This window comes from Diabrotica undecimpunctata, chromosome 10 (assembly GCF_040954645.1).
Source record: "Diabrotica undecimpunctata isolate CICGRU chromosome 10, icDiaUnde3, whole genome shotgun sequence".
NCBI classification, from domain to species: Eukaryota; Metazoa; Arthropoda; class Insecta; order Coleoptera; family Chrysomelidae; genus Diabrotica; species Diabrotica undecimpunctata.
Window position 1 is genome coordinate 60077297 of NC_092812.1, and position 16491 is coordinate 60093787.

At 31.9% G+C, this 16491-nt stretch overlaps 1 protein-coding gene across 2 annotated transcripts in view; it reads left to right on the top strand.

Moving 5' to 3' along the window:
- The window catches only part of LOC140452001 (probable G-protein coupled receptor CG31760), a 1472120-nt gene that overhangs the window by 434809 nt on the left and 1020820 nt on the right, over positions 1-16491 (top strand). The window lies entirely within an intron of this gene.

Genomic DNA, 16491 nt, shown 5'->3' on the forward strand with positions numbered 1-16491 from the left:
GTTAAGGTAAAATAAGTACAATATAATGAAAGTATATATAAAAAGCTATAATTTAAGCTGTTACATTAAATTTGATCCAATAGTGTATACAAAATTAACGATTGAAAGTGCAAAATGTCAATTTTTCGGCATTTTATATTTTTGTAATAACTTTTGTAAACATTTTGTTTTTATATTGCAGCTCATTTAATTATAAATCAAATAAGACTTCATAGGATTTGATTGATTAATTCCTTTTCGAGACACGTTTAATTATTTATAATAATTCTTAAATGTTTTTGCAAATGCAAAATAAATTTTGTAGATCCAGAACTTAAAAAAAAAGATATAATTCCAAACGAATTCTCTTCTCCTGTTCGATTTATACAATAATTATAAATTATAAATAATAATCTAATAATTAATTTATAACTTCATGACAATTTGTTTTTATTTTTTAATCGTTCATTTTTATGAAATTTCGTATATCGATAAATAAAATGTTGCTTAAACTGATATTGTACATTAATTTTGATAATAGGGATGTTCACAAATTTTTAAATATAGTTAAATTCAATTAAATTCAATAGATTATAAAATATATAAAAATATAGTAAACATGAAATTGTTTAAAAATATATATTTTTTAAGATAAATCAATTCTTAATTTTAATTTTGATGGAGGCTAGAAAAACGGCTCCTCGCAGCGAGGCTACGGTGTGTGACGTCAGCAGTCGTATCGACAACTTGTTGTGTATACGTATTTACGAAGTGTAACCAGTTCTTTAAGTATTTATACAGTGATAATGAAGCCAAATAGGTGGTGTTTGCTGCAGAGGGAAAAAGTAGAAAAAGCAGTTATTATGCAAGCTAGAAAAAAAATAAATGCAAATATCTGTACCTCGGAAGGAATCAACACTATGTTCAACTATGCTTTAAGTTTTAATAAAAATCATGGCAAAATGTAGAAACATTTGACAGTAATGCCAATAGATCGTTATACTTTTGTTGTGATATAAGTATTGAACTTTGTGATACCAGTTGCAAATCTTTTGGCAATGTAAGGTGTCGCCTTCGAAATCTAACAAGGTCAATCTCCTGGTTTTCGTCATGAAAATTACTTTTTAAAAACATAGTTCCAATGCTGTTTTGTTTAACTTGCAGTTAAACACAGTTTGACAGAAGAACTTGTTGTTTGTTAATGTCTCTTTTCTATTAATCAAAGGCGGATTTTAAGATGTTTTGGCATCATACAAAGACCTTAAATTTTTAAATTCTTCTAGTTCCATAGTATGTACGGTATATTTCATTGAGGTTTGTCTGACTAAGTGCTGCCAGTCCCAGGGCGTGTAAATAGAAATGTTAAGTTTTTTCTCTTTCGCTCTATCAGCGCATGGACAGTGTCCGCCTCCATGTGGGTATTACTCTTTAGTAGAAACTTCTGGATGATAATTTTTACTTTTTTAAACAAGTATTAATGCTAATATTTTTATTCTGGCCGTAACATTTGTAAGACCGTAGTATGATTTCTTCTATGCTACTGTCAGGAATGACGGTATCTGCCCATTTTAGTAATGCAGATCTTATTTTATTTCCACTACGAATAGTTTATCAGAACTTTTCTCTATATCAGACTGATCTTCGTTATCATAACTCAAGGTATCTCTAATAATATGCTCTTCATTTAAAACATCATTGCTTGGTGTATTATTTGATTCTGAAATTAAACAAGCGTATAATATTGGTTGTAAAAGATTTAATACTATTGCTAGTCTGAGGTTGGTATCAAATCACTACATTATCCTTTTGAGGTTATGTTTTTTAATAATTTAAAAATAATGAGCAAAAAGGTAGCTTACCTGTAAATGCAGTAGAAGAATTCGCAGAACTTTTTAGTAGGTACTTCAAGAATCTTTCTCCTACAAGAATTATGGTTCATTGTTCTTATTATTAGTAACAAACCACTGTAAACACACCATAAATAGCAAAAGTATTATTATTAGATCACTAACAGTCTACCTCTCATCATAGAGATATGCGCGGCGGTAATTCACATGCGTAGAGGGACAAAACATTAAGTCCACATGGTGTTTTATCCCTCTAAGTAAAAATGGACTTGGTGATCTTTTAAAGGTCACTTTCTTTATCAGCAAATGGTTTAGGACCTAGTGCTCTATTCCTTTAAATAAAGTTATAAAAGTTAATTATTAGTCTGTAAAATTGTCAAAATTGAAAAAATGGACATAATGTTGTAGAGTATTCCTCCGAGGTACAGATATAAAAACCTGTGGTTTGACAATTTTATGTGAATATGGTGTTAAATTGTTTGGAACTGTAATAAAAATCTTCTCAGAATTGTTTTTAGATGTATTTAGACACCCAGGAACAAAACACCACTTAATTGGCTTCATTATCAGTGATTAAATACTTAAAGAACTGGTCACACTTCGTAAATACGTATACAGAACAAGTTGTCGATACGACTGCTGACGTCACACACCGTAGCCTCGCTGCGAGGAGCCGTTTTTCCAGCCTCCATCAGAATTGAAATTAAGAATTGATTTATTTTAAGAAATATATATTTTTAAACAATTTTATGTTTGCTATGTTTTTATATATGTTATAACCTATTGAATTTAACAATATTTAAAAATTAGCGAACATCCCTATTCTATTGTGGAAAGCGATTTTACTAACATATCATGTTTTGGCAAATACCTTAGATGCCATTTATAGACATATCTTGTCAAAATGAAGTATATAAAATACGTGAATATCATAATTACAAAATAAAAGAAATTTATACTGAAATTAAAACTTTGATATTTAATAAAAATGGTTAGTTTTAATGAATTTATAAATAATTTAAAATTCACCAATTTATGGAATATTTAAATTTAAACTACAATATAAATCTATTTGAAATGAGTAATAACAATTAGCAAAATTATTTTTATTAACTGTTATCAATCTACATAAAAAAGCAGTGTTTATCATTTAAAAATAAAACATTAAATTCCATCATCCCAATTATATTCATCAAAAATTTATCTTATTCTAGCCTCGCAACACTGCTAAATCTTTATAACAAGATATGGCATACTCAGCAATTACCCAGACTGTGGCGTGAATCAATTATCATACCAATAAATAAAATCTGATCTACCCTCAAACCTAACAAAGTCATACAGACCTATCTCTCTAACCTGTTCATTATGTAAACTGTTTAAGAAAATGATTAATTCAAGATTAACATGGCTTCTCGAAAAATATGCAATAATTGACGCAGAGCAATACGGTTTCAGATGTCACCGTTCAATCCTTGACAATTTAGTGCTTTTACAAACACAAATAGCTTCCGCTATTTCAAATAAACAAGATCTAATCGCTACTGTCTTTAACATAGACGGAGCTTTCGATACTATCTCGCGCCAAGCCATCTTTGAAAAGCTTCGTCAATACAAGATAACAGGAAATATTTACTCCTTCATAAAAAACTTTTTACAACAAAAAACGTTCAAAGTGAAAACAAATGGGGAAATTTAGACGACATTCGGGCAAAATAATGGAGTCCCACAAGGTTCAGTACTCAGTACAACACTGTTCATCTTGCAATAAATGATATTTGTCCACCAGTCAAGCACTTAATAAGCGCATATGACCTTATTTTATATTGTCAGGAAAAACATACAATTGCCACATGCAACGTGCTCCAGACCGCTGTAAATCAACTTAGCGAATGGTCCAAAAAACCTGATTAGCTCTCTCAACCACTAAGTCAAAATTAATACGGTTTAGCAGAAGACCGTGCAGCCAAAGTTCAATTATCACCCTTAATGGAACTCCATTGCAACTAGTTACTCATCACAAAATACTTGGTTTAACGTTTGACAGTAGGCTAACTTGGAATCAGCATATTAGTATAGTAAAGGGCAATGCAATGAAGAGACTCAATATCATCAAGGCACTATCAAAGTACACATGGGGTGCGGACGAAACCATCTTACTTAATATATGAGCTTTCATGCGCTTAAAACTGGACTACGACAGCTTCATATACATGTCTGCATCAAAATCTGACTTAAAGCTACTGAACTCTGTGCATAAAACACTTCTATTCGTTTTTGCTTAGGAGCTTTCAAATCTAGTCCCATATACTGCGCCTACGCGTCTAGGCTTTACTGCGAGGCTAATAAACCACCTCTCTGGATTCGACGAGAGTATCTTCTTCAATCTTACTTTGCTTCCGTATCCGCCAATCCGTATCATGTTTAGTGGTTATATCTCTAATAATATTTTCCTTAGACATATCAAGTTTTGGCATATAAAAATATAACTTTAAACACATATCATGACTCGCAAAGGTGAAAACCGTGATTTAAATACGCAATAGCCACGTGCGTTTATTCTACATAAAAATTGCATTGCCCTATCTTAGCCTTACTGCACTTTAACGTGAATTTAGCTATAGATCAGGATTTAAAAATAAACGAAATCAAAGGCTTGTTTTGTTGAAGATATTCAGCAAAGCGCCGTAGAATTGAACGAAAACGATGTACCACGGTTCGTTCATTATAATCTCAATATACTGTCTGTATTAACTTAACGTTAATTTTTAACGTTAACGTTATATTTTTAAAAAACATATAAAATACGTAGTATCTCTATTTCTGAGCTAAAAGGAAATTAGCGAAGATGTCATGAACCACGAAATAAAATTTTTACATAGTTCGTCGAAAATCATTTTGAAATTCGAACTAATAATTAGTAATTATTCGATTGGGACTTTTAATTAATTCTCGAACGAATTCTGCACAGTAATATTTTCAGTGCGGTTATTCGCGAAGTGAACAAACGTGAATTTTAATTATTTGTTGGTCGTGTCAGAGTCGGTATCCGACTCTTTGTAACGCACATATATATGTCGTAATTGCTCCAACTTTTATTAATATCAACGTTTTATTGTTGATTTAATTTTTTTTTGTATATTTGCTTTATTGTCGATGAAAAAAATTATCGAAATTAACAACTTCTTTAACGAACTTTGTATTTACCATAATTAGTAGCTATAGTTTTAATATGGTGTTAAAAATATATATTTTCCCATGTAACTTTACCATAAAGATGGTAAAAGAAGTATCATGACAGTTAAGAATCATAAACGTAAATGAGAATGAATTAAAATATGTATTTTGAAGTTTGAAGTGTCAACACGTACAATTAGATAACGGTTAGGGTCACTAAAAAGAAAATATACAAAGGACGTCCCCATCTTAATATAGGACAGAGAAATGCTGTTAAAAGTGTTCTAAACATAACAACTCCGTTTATGTTTTTGTTATGAAGTTTCACAAAGTTCACAATTGAATGGCTTGGAAGGTGAAGGTGTTGTTACATTTGCTTGAAAATTGGGATATCTATGTGGATGAAGACATTATGTGTTATTATTTCTCATAGCACTATCTCCCATTCACTTCTAGCCATAACTTAGTATTTATTCAGCTGGTGAAGGGGTTATGATACACTAATATGTAGAATGTTTGGAAAGAGAAGGTGCCATGTGTCTTCAGCATGCACATAACACCTTCATCCACTTAGTCACTGTGCTTTGTTGACGTTGTAAAATAAACTGCAAGATGAGAAGAAGTAAACAAATATTAGAATTGGCTCTTAAACAGGCAAAAGAAGACAGTTATGAAGGTAAGCTTGATGAAATAGCTAACCTAAAATAATATACCACAGTAAATTACCATTACAAATAAATTAAAATATTGTTTTTCTCACATCAAAGATTTTAAGGTTATGTTAAAAGTTATAGCCAATATTTTATCAAATAACAAAAGAAACGCAAACCCTATTAATAATGACCAGGCTCATTTAGATGTAGAACCACAAGTAAAAAAACAAAAATTGTCCAGGAAACGACAGAAAAACAAACAACAATGGAAAAGAGATGTGGCTGCTAAAGCAAGAGAATGTGGAGAAAGTTACCTATCTCGTAAAGGTGTAGTGATTCCTGCCAAGCGCATTAATGAGGATAATATTATTTGTAATGAGAAGTGTCGATTAAAATGTTCAACTAGGATTAACCAGGATACAAGAGTATCAATTTTTAATGACTTCTACAAACATGATATTAACGGGAAAAATGTTATTCTTTTTAAATCAGTTTCCATAAGTCAACCTCAGCGAAAACATAAGGGTGCAAACAGACATAAAACTGCATCTTTTAAGTACCATATTACAGTAAATGAAACTCATGTGCCAATTTGTAAATCAACCCTAATGTCATTGTACCCAATAGGCAGAAAGAAAGTATTTCTTATCCAAAACCAGATAAAAAAAAAGGTTTGTGAGCGCCGGAGTTAGACAAACGGGACAGGCATAACAACAGGCCTACTAAACTTGATCCAGATGTAAAAAAAAAATTTATGGAACATATTGCTTCGTTTCCTGCTGAGTTGCTTCATTATTCTAGAGCCAACAATCCAAACAAAAAATACTTATCACCGTTGTTGTCCGTACCTAAAATGTACAAACTTTACATTGAACAATGCAGACTAGATCAAGTTTCAGACGAATTCTTAGTAAAAGAGTCCATGACAGATTTATTTATGATTACGAGTTCAATTTATCCATTGGACAACCTAAGACTGATACATGCAGTACATGTGATAGTGGACAATGTTCAGAAGAACATATTGATGTTTATAAATCTGCATTTAACGCTCAAAAAGCTGACAGAGAAAGTGCCAATGTGTTGAAGACAGATGTGGTTTTACAATCTCGGCCTGCATATAATTTCAAAAAATGTAGACAGGGACCTATTTGTTACCTGGACAGAAGACATAGCAAATCGTAGCAGTACAGAAATTGCAAGTTCACTGTTGAGTGTGGCTGAAAGTGATAGAACACTTCTAGAAAAAAATCATCTGCAAGTGTGGTCCGACTCTTGTGCCAGACAAAATAAGAATTTCCAGATTACTTGTCTGTACCTGTACATGATTTTGAAAGGGTACTTATATAACTGTAAAAACTATAGACCATAAATTTCCATAGGTGGGTCACTCTTACCTAGAGTCAGATCGTGACTTTGGTCGTATCGAAAAAAATCTACGGAAACAGCCTAGTTTATTCTTACCAGATGAGTATCGACAGACAATACTGTGGGACCCGAATCTGTGATTGTAGTGGCCTTCAGTACTGGTCGGGTTAGTCTCAAAGAGCTTCTTCTGTGGAGGTTCCAGGACTCCTCAGCCAGTTGTAGAGGTATAAGACAGGAAAGTCTCTACATAGTGGGGCCATCCAAACGTCATCGACCCAGTTTCCCCTTCCCTAGTCCGTCGAAGGTGCTCTTTGGTGGTCAGTAGGCTTACCGGCCACTGTAGGCTCAGGCGGCACCTTCATCTGCTTGGATTGGCAGATAGCCCATGGTGCCGTCTTTATAATGAGGAGGAAGAAACCTTCTCAAATGTCCTCTGGAAGTGCTCGGTACTGGCCTACCAGAGGTGCCAGATCTTCCGATCTACAATAACCAAGTAAGTATATTCAATACATAATTCTATCGAGAGGCCTTTTAAAAGAACAAAAAATATTGATGATTTATCAGATCCACTTTTTTTTAGTTGGGTAAATTTAAAGATTGGAAGTAAAGATTATAGAATGGGTTCAACTAAATTGCAGATGACGAGGAAGACCTCAAAAATCCTAGAGAGATGGAATAACTTTGAGATGACACAAGAGATCTTTGAGAGGGCCAATGAAATGATCGAATGACATTAAAATTAGACACCGGAGAACATCGCAAGACGTTTTAACCCATTATATATAAAATAGATTGGAAGCGCTTTATTAAATGTTTATTTAGAGTAGCAGCAATCAAAGTGAAATAGCCATGTTGGTTACCAATATAGGTAATGGATAGGCATTAAAAAAATAAGTTATTATGTATATGAAGAATTTTAGATTTTACGATGATCCTTTTCATATTTTAATTCTAAATGGACCCGTTGCAACTTATAGCTTTGGCAAATAACTTTTAGTTTGTAACAATTTTATCTGAACAAAATTTTAGTTGGGGTATTTTTTTTTAAATTAGGCCTTGGGATACTTTGCTTTTTGGTTCAGCTCCTTCCGTTTTTTTAACATTTAAAATAAAAGGATTGAAAGTTCTGTAAATAACCTTTATTCCACTTATGTCTGTTTTAAAATTATTTTATATAATGTCTTTTCCCTGTTAAAATTCCATAAATGATCGTTTTATTTGTCAAAAATCTTTTTAACCTTAACAAAGCGATCACCCTGAAGTTTTCCCGTATAAGCTAATGTATACTCTCATACCTACAAACTTTTTAGTTGTGAGATATGCGATTCAAGATCAACCCCAATCTTTTTACGCTAACTCTAAACTCTGTAGGAATCTTCCAAATCCAAAAACTACTTCAAACTAATTCAAAGCTTTTTGAAGTTTACAAAGTTTAACGGCGTAAGTCAAATGTTTGATCGGACTTTCAATATAAAATTTTGGTTCGTTATCGCTTTTTAAAAATTTAATAAGCACCGAAGTTTCTTAACGAACGTAAATATAAACAGGAAATTTTGGCCATTCTAAGTACGTTAAAAATACGACGAAATTATATTAAAATTATTTTTAAACAACGCAGACAAAATATAAAACCACAGTTAGGCAACAGCTAACCTACATAATATTTCATTTTTTTTTTTTTTTTTTTTATTTAAAGAAACAAAGTCGCATCCACCCGAAGGTTATTAGCGACATTCCTGTAACATTTGTAATAATATTAAATTAAAATTTGTAACAATCAATCATTGTAACAATTAATTACAATTTGTGAACAATTGAACATTTGTAACAATTAATTAAGTTAAATTTTGTGTAACATATTTATAGATTTTAAGTAACCTAATAAATTGTTCGGAACTAAACTTTTGTTGAGGAGTGCTTTCAGGTTATTTGGCAAATTGTAAGACTGTCTTTGATTTACATATTTAGGACAGTCTATCAAGAAGTGCTTTATACTGTCTACTGTATTGCAGGTTTCGCATTTTGGAGGTTCACTATTTGAGAAGAGATAGGCATGAGTATACCTACAGTGTCCAAGTCGTAGACGTGTAATAATAGTTTGGCATCTTCTACTTTTGGCTGTGGACTTTCATGAAAAAATATCACTTTTGATGGTTCTGAGTTTCGAACTAGAGTCATTCCACTCCCGATTCCACGCACTTAACACCTTATTTTTGAAATAAACTTTTAGATCGCCTGCGATACTCCGACACTCTGTTTCTGATACGTCACTGGTGATAGCGTTACGCGCACTAGTATCTGCTTCTTCATTCCCTTCTATGCCTATATGAGATGGTATCCATAGGAAGTGGACTCTTCTGAAATTTTCTTGAGCTTTCATTAATTCGGCCCTGATAATTTTCTCAATGGGGTGTTTAGGGTATACATTTTGCATAGCTTTGACTGCGCTGAGAGAGTCAGAAAGGACTAGACAACAAAGGATGTTTTTAAGATTTACTTGCTTGATGGCTTTGAGCAAACCAAGTAGTTCTGCAGTATAGATGCTGGAATTTAGAGGAAGTTTAAATTGAAAAGTTTCATTTGGTGTTACCACTGCTACTCCAACGCCAAGTTCACCTTTGGATGCATCTGTATAAATTTTAATCCACTCATTGTATTGTTGATCTAGGATTGAATTTAGTTTAACTTTAAAAATAATAGGACTAGTTTCATGTTTATTATATATACTTAACGCTGTAATGACTTTGGGCTGTTCGATAGTCCAAGGTAGATAGTTATTGGTATTTGTTTGAAATACTTTTGGGAATTGAATGTTCAGTCTGGAGCTATATAATCGGATTCTCTCGTAATAAGGTTTGGGGGCACGGGGCTTATTATTGTAATAATTAATATATTTGTTATTAAAAGTATTAAAGAAGAGGGTTTTTTTTTATATTTGAGGCTATAGATGTAGCATGCGCTAGAGCTAAGTATATTCTTCGGTAATTTAGTGGTGGCTCGCCGGCTTCGCTCAGTATGCTTTCGGAGGGAGTTGTCCGGAAGGCTCCGAGTGCAATTCTAATACCAGCGTTGTGTATGCTGTCAAGTTTTTTAAGTTGTGTTTTTGAAGCAGATGCATATGCAATTGATCCATAATCTAATTTAGATCTAATTAGTGTTTTATATATTCTCAACAGAGTTTCCTGATCTGATCCCCAATTTCGGTTTGCCAATGTTTTCATTAGATTCAGTCTTTTATGACATGTTAAAACTGTTTGTTTTATATGTTCTTGCCAAGTAAGTTTTTGATCAAACCACATACCTAAGAACTTTGCCGTTGGTTTAAATGGTAGCATAGTGTTGTATAATTTTAATGTAGGGGGCATTGATGAAACCTTTTTGGAGAAGAGTATACCTGATGTTTTTGTTACTGAAAATTTGAATCCGGTCGTTAGAGACCATTGTTCTAATTGGTTTAGAAAACACTGCAAAGCGTTTGTCATTGATTCGGTGTTATTTCCTTTGATATAGACAACAAGGTCATCTGCGAAAAGTCGAGCCTTTAGAGGTTTAGTAAGGTTGTTAATAATATTATTTATTGCCACTAAGAATAAAGTAGGGCTTAGGACTGATCCTTGGGGTGTTCCATTTTCTTCAGTTTTCTCCTCTGAGTAAGTATTATGTACTCTTACGCAAAAAGACCGGTTCTGTAAAAAGTTTTTAATAAATTTCAGGCAATTTCCACGAATATTCCATGAATGTAGTTCTTTCAGAATATTGAATTTCCAACAAGTATTGAATGCCCTTTTTAAGTCGAAAAATATTGCAATACAATGTTGTTTGGTTGCTAGCGCTTCATGAATGTCAGATTCTAGATCAAGAATATTGTCAATACCCGAACGATTTTGTCTGAAACCGTTTTGTTCCGGAACTAAACGATTTGATAATTCTAATGTCCACGTTAATCTAAGATTTACCATTTTTTCCATCAATTTGCTCATAGAACATGTTAAGCTGATTGGTCTGTATGAGTCAGGTTCTAGGATTGATTTTTGAGGTTTTAAAAAAGGTAATATAATAGCTTTAGACCAAATTGATGGAAATTTATTATTTTGCCAAATTAAGTTGAAAAGTAGAAGAATAAATAATTTTGCTGAGTAAGGAAGATGTTTTAGAAATATTGCCGGGATATCGTCTGGGCCCGGGCTAGTATTTTTTAATTCGGATAAAGCATTTTCCAGTTCTTCAAAAGTGAAAGGTAGATCTAATGGATCATTTAAATTGTCATTTGCAAAAAGATCAGTATTTTCTATTATTATTTTCCTTTCAAGGAATGTATCATTGTAGTTACTGTTTGAAGACATTTCTCTAAAAGATTCAGCTAGGGTATTAGCTATTTCTTGAGGAGAAGTTGAAATCCTATTGTCAACTTTTAATTTAGAAATCATTGGCGTGTATTTCAAACCAGAAATTTTTCTTATTTTTTTCCATACTTCGCTGACAGGAGTTGAGGTGTTTATTTCTGAAACATACTTGGACCAGGAAGCCTTCTTAGCTTGTTTTATAATAAGTTGTGTCTTAGCTTTAAGTGATTTGAACATGGTTTTATTTTCAGGTGTTTTATGTCTTTTATATTTATTAAATGCAGTTTTACTTGCTCTAATAGCTGCTCCACATTCTGAGTTCCACCAAGGTACAGGAATCTGATTATTCTTTGTCTTTTTTGATTTTCCAACGAATTGCTCAGCACTGCTTATGATAATGCTATTCAAATTGTGTAAGGATTCATCAATGCTTTCATCCATTTTACAGTTAGGCATTGAGTTGTCGATATAATTTTCGAATTTCAACCAATCAGCAGTTTCAGTTTTCCATCTGGGTATGAAAACGTCATGGGTCAGAGCCATAGAGTTTTTTATTACTATGGGATGGTGGTCGCTCCCATAAGTGTATTGTAAAACTTCCCAAAATAATCGAGGTGTGAGTGCAGGGTCACAAAGACTTAGATCAATTGCTGAAGAATTTCCGGTATTTATGTTAAATCTGGTAGGAGATCCGTCATTAAAAAAATTCAATTGAAAATCTGAAATTATATATTCGATAATTTTTTCTTTAACATCTGAATAAGAGGAGCCCCAAATAATATTATGGCTATTAAAATCTCCCACGATGATGCGAGAGGATGGTATTTGATTGAATAACTCCTTTAAATCGTTGTACGTTACTTGACGACTGGAGGGTAAGTAAACGTTGCAAATAAAATACCTGTTTGATGATTGTATTTCCACGACTACAACTTCCAGATTTGTAGCCACTGGAAATTCTTTCGCCGATAGTGATTTTTTTACTAATGTGGCTACACCGCCTGAAGAAAAATTATTATTTGTTATCCTGTCTTTGCGAAAACAGTCATATTGGTTGGAGTTATATTTTTTTGAGGGATTCAGATTAGTTTCCTGTAGGCATATTACATCAGGAGATTGTTCACCAATTAGATGATGGAGCATAGCAAGGCGATGGAAAAAACCATCAATATTTCACTGAAGTAGAGACTTGAATTTAATGTTGGCTTAACTGAGATGTGTCACTTTCCGCTTCCGATGTCTCACTGTTAATATAATTATGGATTTTTTTCCTTATGGACGTGAATTTACGTTTTATGGATCTTTCCTTTAAAATATTTCATTTTACAAAAGAGTTAAATACATTTTAAAAACAGTTCATATTGAGGAATTTATCCCATATGGAACAACGAATTCCATACAATTATCAAGATGATTCATGTCCCCGAAAAATTTCTCAAATGACTACAGGCGCGAATATATAATAAGTGCGAAGAGAACATAACAAAAATCCAATTTGGGTTTCGAAGTGGATTAAGAAAGCGTGAAGTTATATGTGCATCGCAGGTTATGGTTCAAAAATAAAGAGACATCGACTGTGAGATATACGTTTACTTTCTAAACTAAGCGAAAGCTTTTGATATGTGTAAACACAAAACGATAGAGAGGAGGTAGATCTATAGAGAGGCACTTGAGGATATAAGTGGAGGTATTAAGGTAAATTTTGAAGTCATAAACAACATAGATATGCAAATGATACCATAATAACAGCGGAAACTATACAAGGACTACAGACACTGTTATAAAGTTACTCATGTGAGTATCGAGCAACATTGAATATAAAAGTGTCTGATAACATGGTTATATACAAGTTGAATATTTAATAAACGCATAATAGGCCAATTAAGCTAGTGTCAAAACTACATATCGTCAGTGTAATTCGCATAGTGCGTAACTCCATTTTATAAAATTTTACAGGAGAGCGAAAAAACTAATTTAAATGATTAAACTTGTTACCGATTGGCAAGAAATTAGTTTTTAGCCCAGTCTGGTTAAAAAAAAAGGTGGAAAAATGTTTGGCAGATATCTGAAGCTTTTAAGACATAGGTGGGGGATACTAGATGATGAATAGATGAAAAGATACTCCTAGTTTTACCTTGCGTTTTTTTTAAGCAATAATTTATGGTCAAAATTTGATTTTTTGTCTATAAATTTTTTCCCTTATATTATAAATAAACAATATTTATGTCATTTTTTTATGTCAAGAATATCTTTATTTTCCCGTTTTTTTAATTAAAATTGATAAATAATTTACAGAGATATTTGCAAAAAAGCAGTTTTTTTTCACTAATTTATAAATTTTATTAATTTTTTTATTAACAAAATAAAATGGTATTAATACATTTAAACATCAAGGAACTACCATCTTTTAGATTTGTGCGAAATTTCTCCTCGATCAGTCAAATATTTTATAAGTTATTTAATTTGTTTATCCCTGAGGCTAATTATTTAAACTATTGAGCTTGCCCTATGCATGATGCTAGACACATTCAGCAAATTTCATAGGATTCTTTAAGACTTAGACTATCTCAGAAGTTAAATGCATATTGAGTTTTCATCGAAATTGTTTACAAAATAAACGTTTGAAAAAGGGGTATGTTTTTTACTTATAAACAATTGTAATAATTTCTATATTTTTCAAGCTATAGACTTGTACGTACAACCATTGGATAGCTGGTAAAAAAGGTCACATTAAAAAATAAAAAACTTCTATGACCAATATAAACGAAGTTAGTGACTATTATTAAAAAAATCATATCTCCATTGTTTATAAACATTAAGAAGTAAAATTTGCACAAATTTTGAATGAAAATCTAAACTTTATATTGAAACTTATAGCTATAAAATTTATTTAATTTTTCGAAACGACGGTACTTTCGAAAGATCGACATAGGAAAGTGGAGAGGATATCTGTTTCAGCTCCGTTTTTTTTTCGGCATCGGAACTTCTGATTGCAACACGTAGGAAAAATTTACATTATCTCAGCTTCCTTTGCAGCTACAAGCCTCTTTTTTTATTCCGGGGTAGCTCGTCGAAATATGAATAACTACATAGTTTTCACTGGCCGGAAAATATGGGAAAACTCGGAAAAATTGAGTCCATTTGAAATTCACCATAAATACTTACTTTTTTTAATTTGATCGAATAGTCTGTCGCAGTATTAATAATGATGACATAATTTTCACCCCCCATAAATCTCGGAAAATCCCGGAAAATCAACATATGTTTTTTCATTTTATTTCAATGATATAATAATACTTATATATTTTATAAATTAAATTTCAGGTAATTTTTTACACATTATATTATTATATTCCTTATATTAATTATAATTGTTTGTATTTTTATAATTAACAATATTGATTTTTATTCTATTTTTCTTACAAATATGATATACAATATTAATCTAATCGCCTTACTGCTTTGATAAAATAAGTCGATTTTTTCATTACTTGCCTTATAAATTTTACAATGCTTATTGAACTTTACTTTTTTTATTTTCTTTACATACATTGGTTTAAAAGTTAAAATTTGGTTCATTTATTCGACTTCACTGTCAGGTCTGAACCTTTTTGTTGCAGGTTGTTTGTCTTCACTTATTAAGTCAGTCTTTCCATACATTAACATATTAATGGGCGATCTTAATGCCAAGGTGGGTCAAGGTAAGGTAGGAGAACAAGTAGGAAAATATGGGCTTGGAAATAGAAATAACAGAGGAGATCGATTGATTCAATTTTGCCAAAGTGAAGACTTCGTAATAACAAATACCTTTTTCAAATTACCTCCTCGACGGTTATATACATGGACATCTCCACAACATACCAAAGAAAAAATAGTGAGAAATCAAAAAGACTACATTATGATAGCAAGGAGGTATCATAATGCTGTTAAATGTACTAAGACGTACCCAGGAGCTGACATAGGCTCAGATCATAACCCGGTAGTTACTGTGATAGAGACGAGACCAAAAAAGATTAGAAGACCACACAGAAAGGCACTAGATTTAAATAAACTTAGAAACAAAAATATACGATAAGAAACAGGAGAAGAAATAAATGAAAACCTCCGTTCAGTGCAGCAACAAATTAACGATACAAACAACGTTAACCAAAAATTAAAGTACATAAATACAGCTATACAAACAGCAGGAAAGAAACATCTTACAAAAACAACAACAAAGAATAAGGGGTGGATGACACAAGATATACTAGACTTGATGAAACAAAGAAGAAAGATGAAGAATTACCCAGACAAATACAAAGAAATAAATAAACACATAAAAAAGAGAATAAAAGAAGCCAAAGAGGAGTGGATTAAAGAACAATGTGAAGAAATGGAAACCTATGAGAAAAACACGATGCGTTCAATATGCACAAAAAAGTAAAAGGGATAACAGAAAGCATAAACAAATGCCAAATAGTTAAACTTAAAGACAAAGATGGACAGAATACCTGAATGAATTATTTGAAGACGATAGAAACAACTTAACTCAGATAATCAATGCAACTGGGCCAGACATATTGAAAGAAGAAGTAGAATACGCAATAAGAAACGCTAAAAATGGAAAAGCAAATGGACCTGATGAAATTCCTACAGAACTGTTAAAGCTTTTAAATGATAAATCCGTAACCATAATATTAAATTTTGCAGCGAGGAGCTAAAACAGTTTCCCCTCCACTTTCCTATGTCGATTTTTCGAAAGTAACTTCGTTTCGAAAGGTTTTAAGTTTCGAAAAATTGGATGAATTTTATAGGTATAAAATTCAATATAAAGGTTAGATTTTCATTCAAAATTTTTGCAAATTCTATATCTTAATGTTTATAAACAATGGAGATATAATTAACAAAAAAATTGTCGCTAACTTCGTTCCTATTGTTCACAGAAGGTTTATTTTTTTGTGAAATATGAGTTTTTTTACCAGCTATCTAATGGTTGTACGTACAAGTCTGTAGCTTGAAAAATATAGAAGTTATTGCAATTGTTTATAAGTAAAAAACATACCCCTTTTTCAAACGTTTATTTTGTAAATTATTTCGATGAAAACTCAATATTCATTTAACTTCTGAGATAGTATAAGTCTTAAA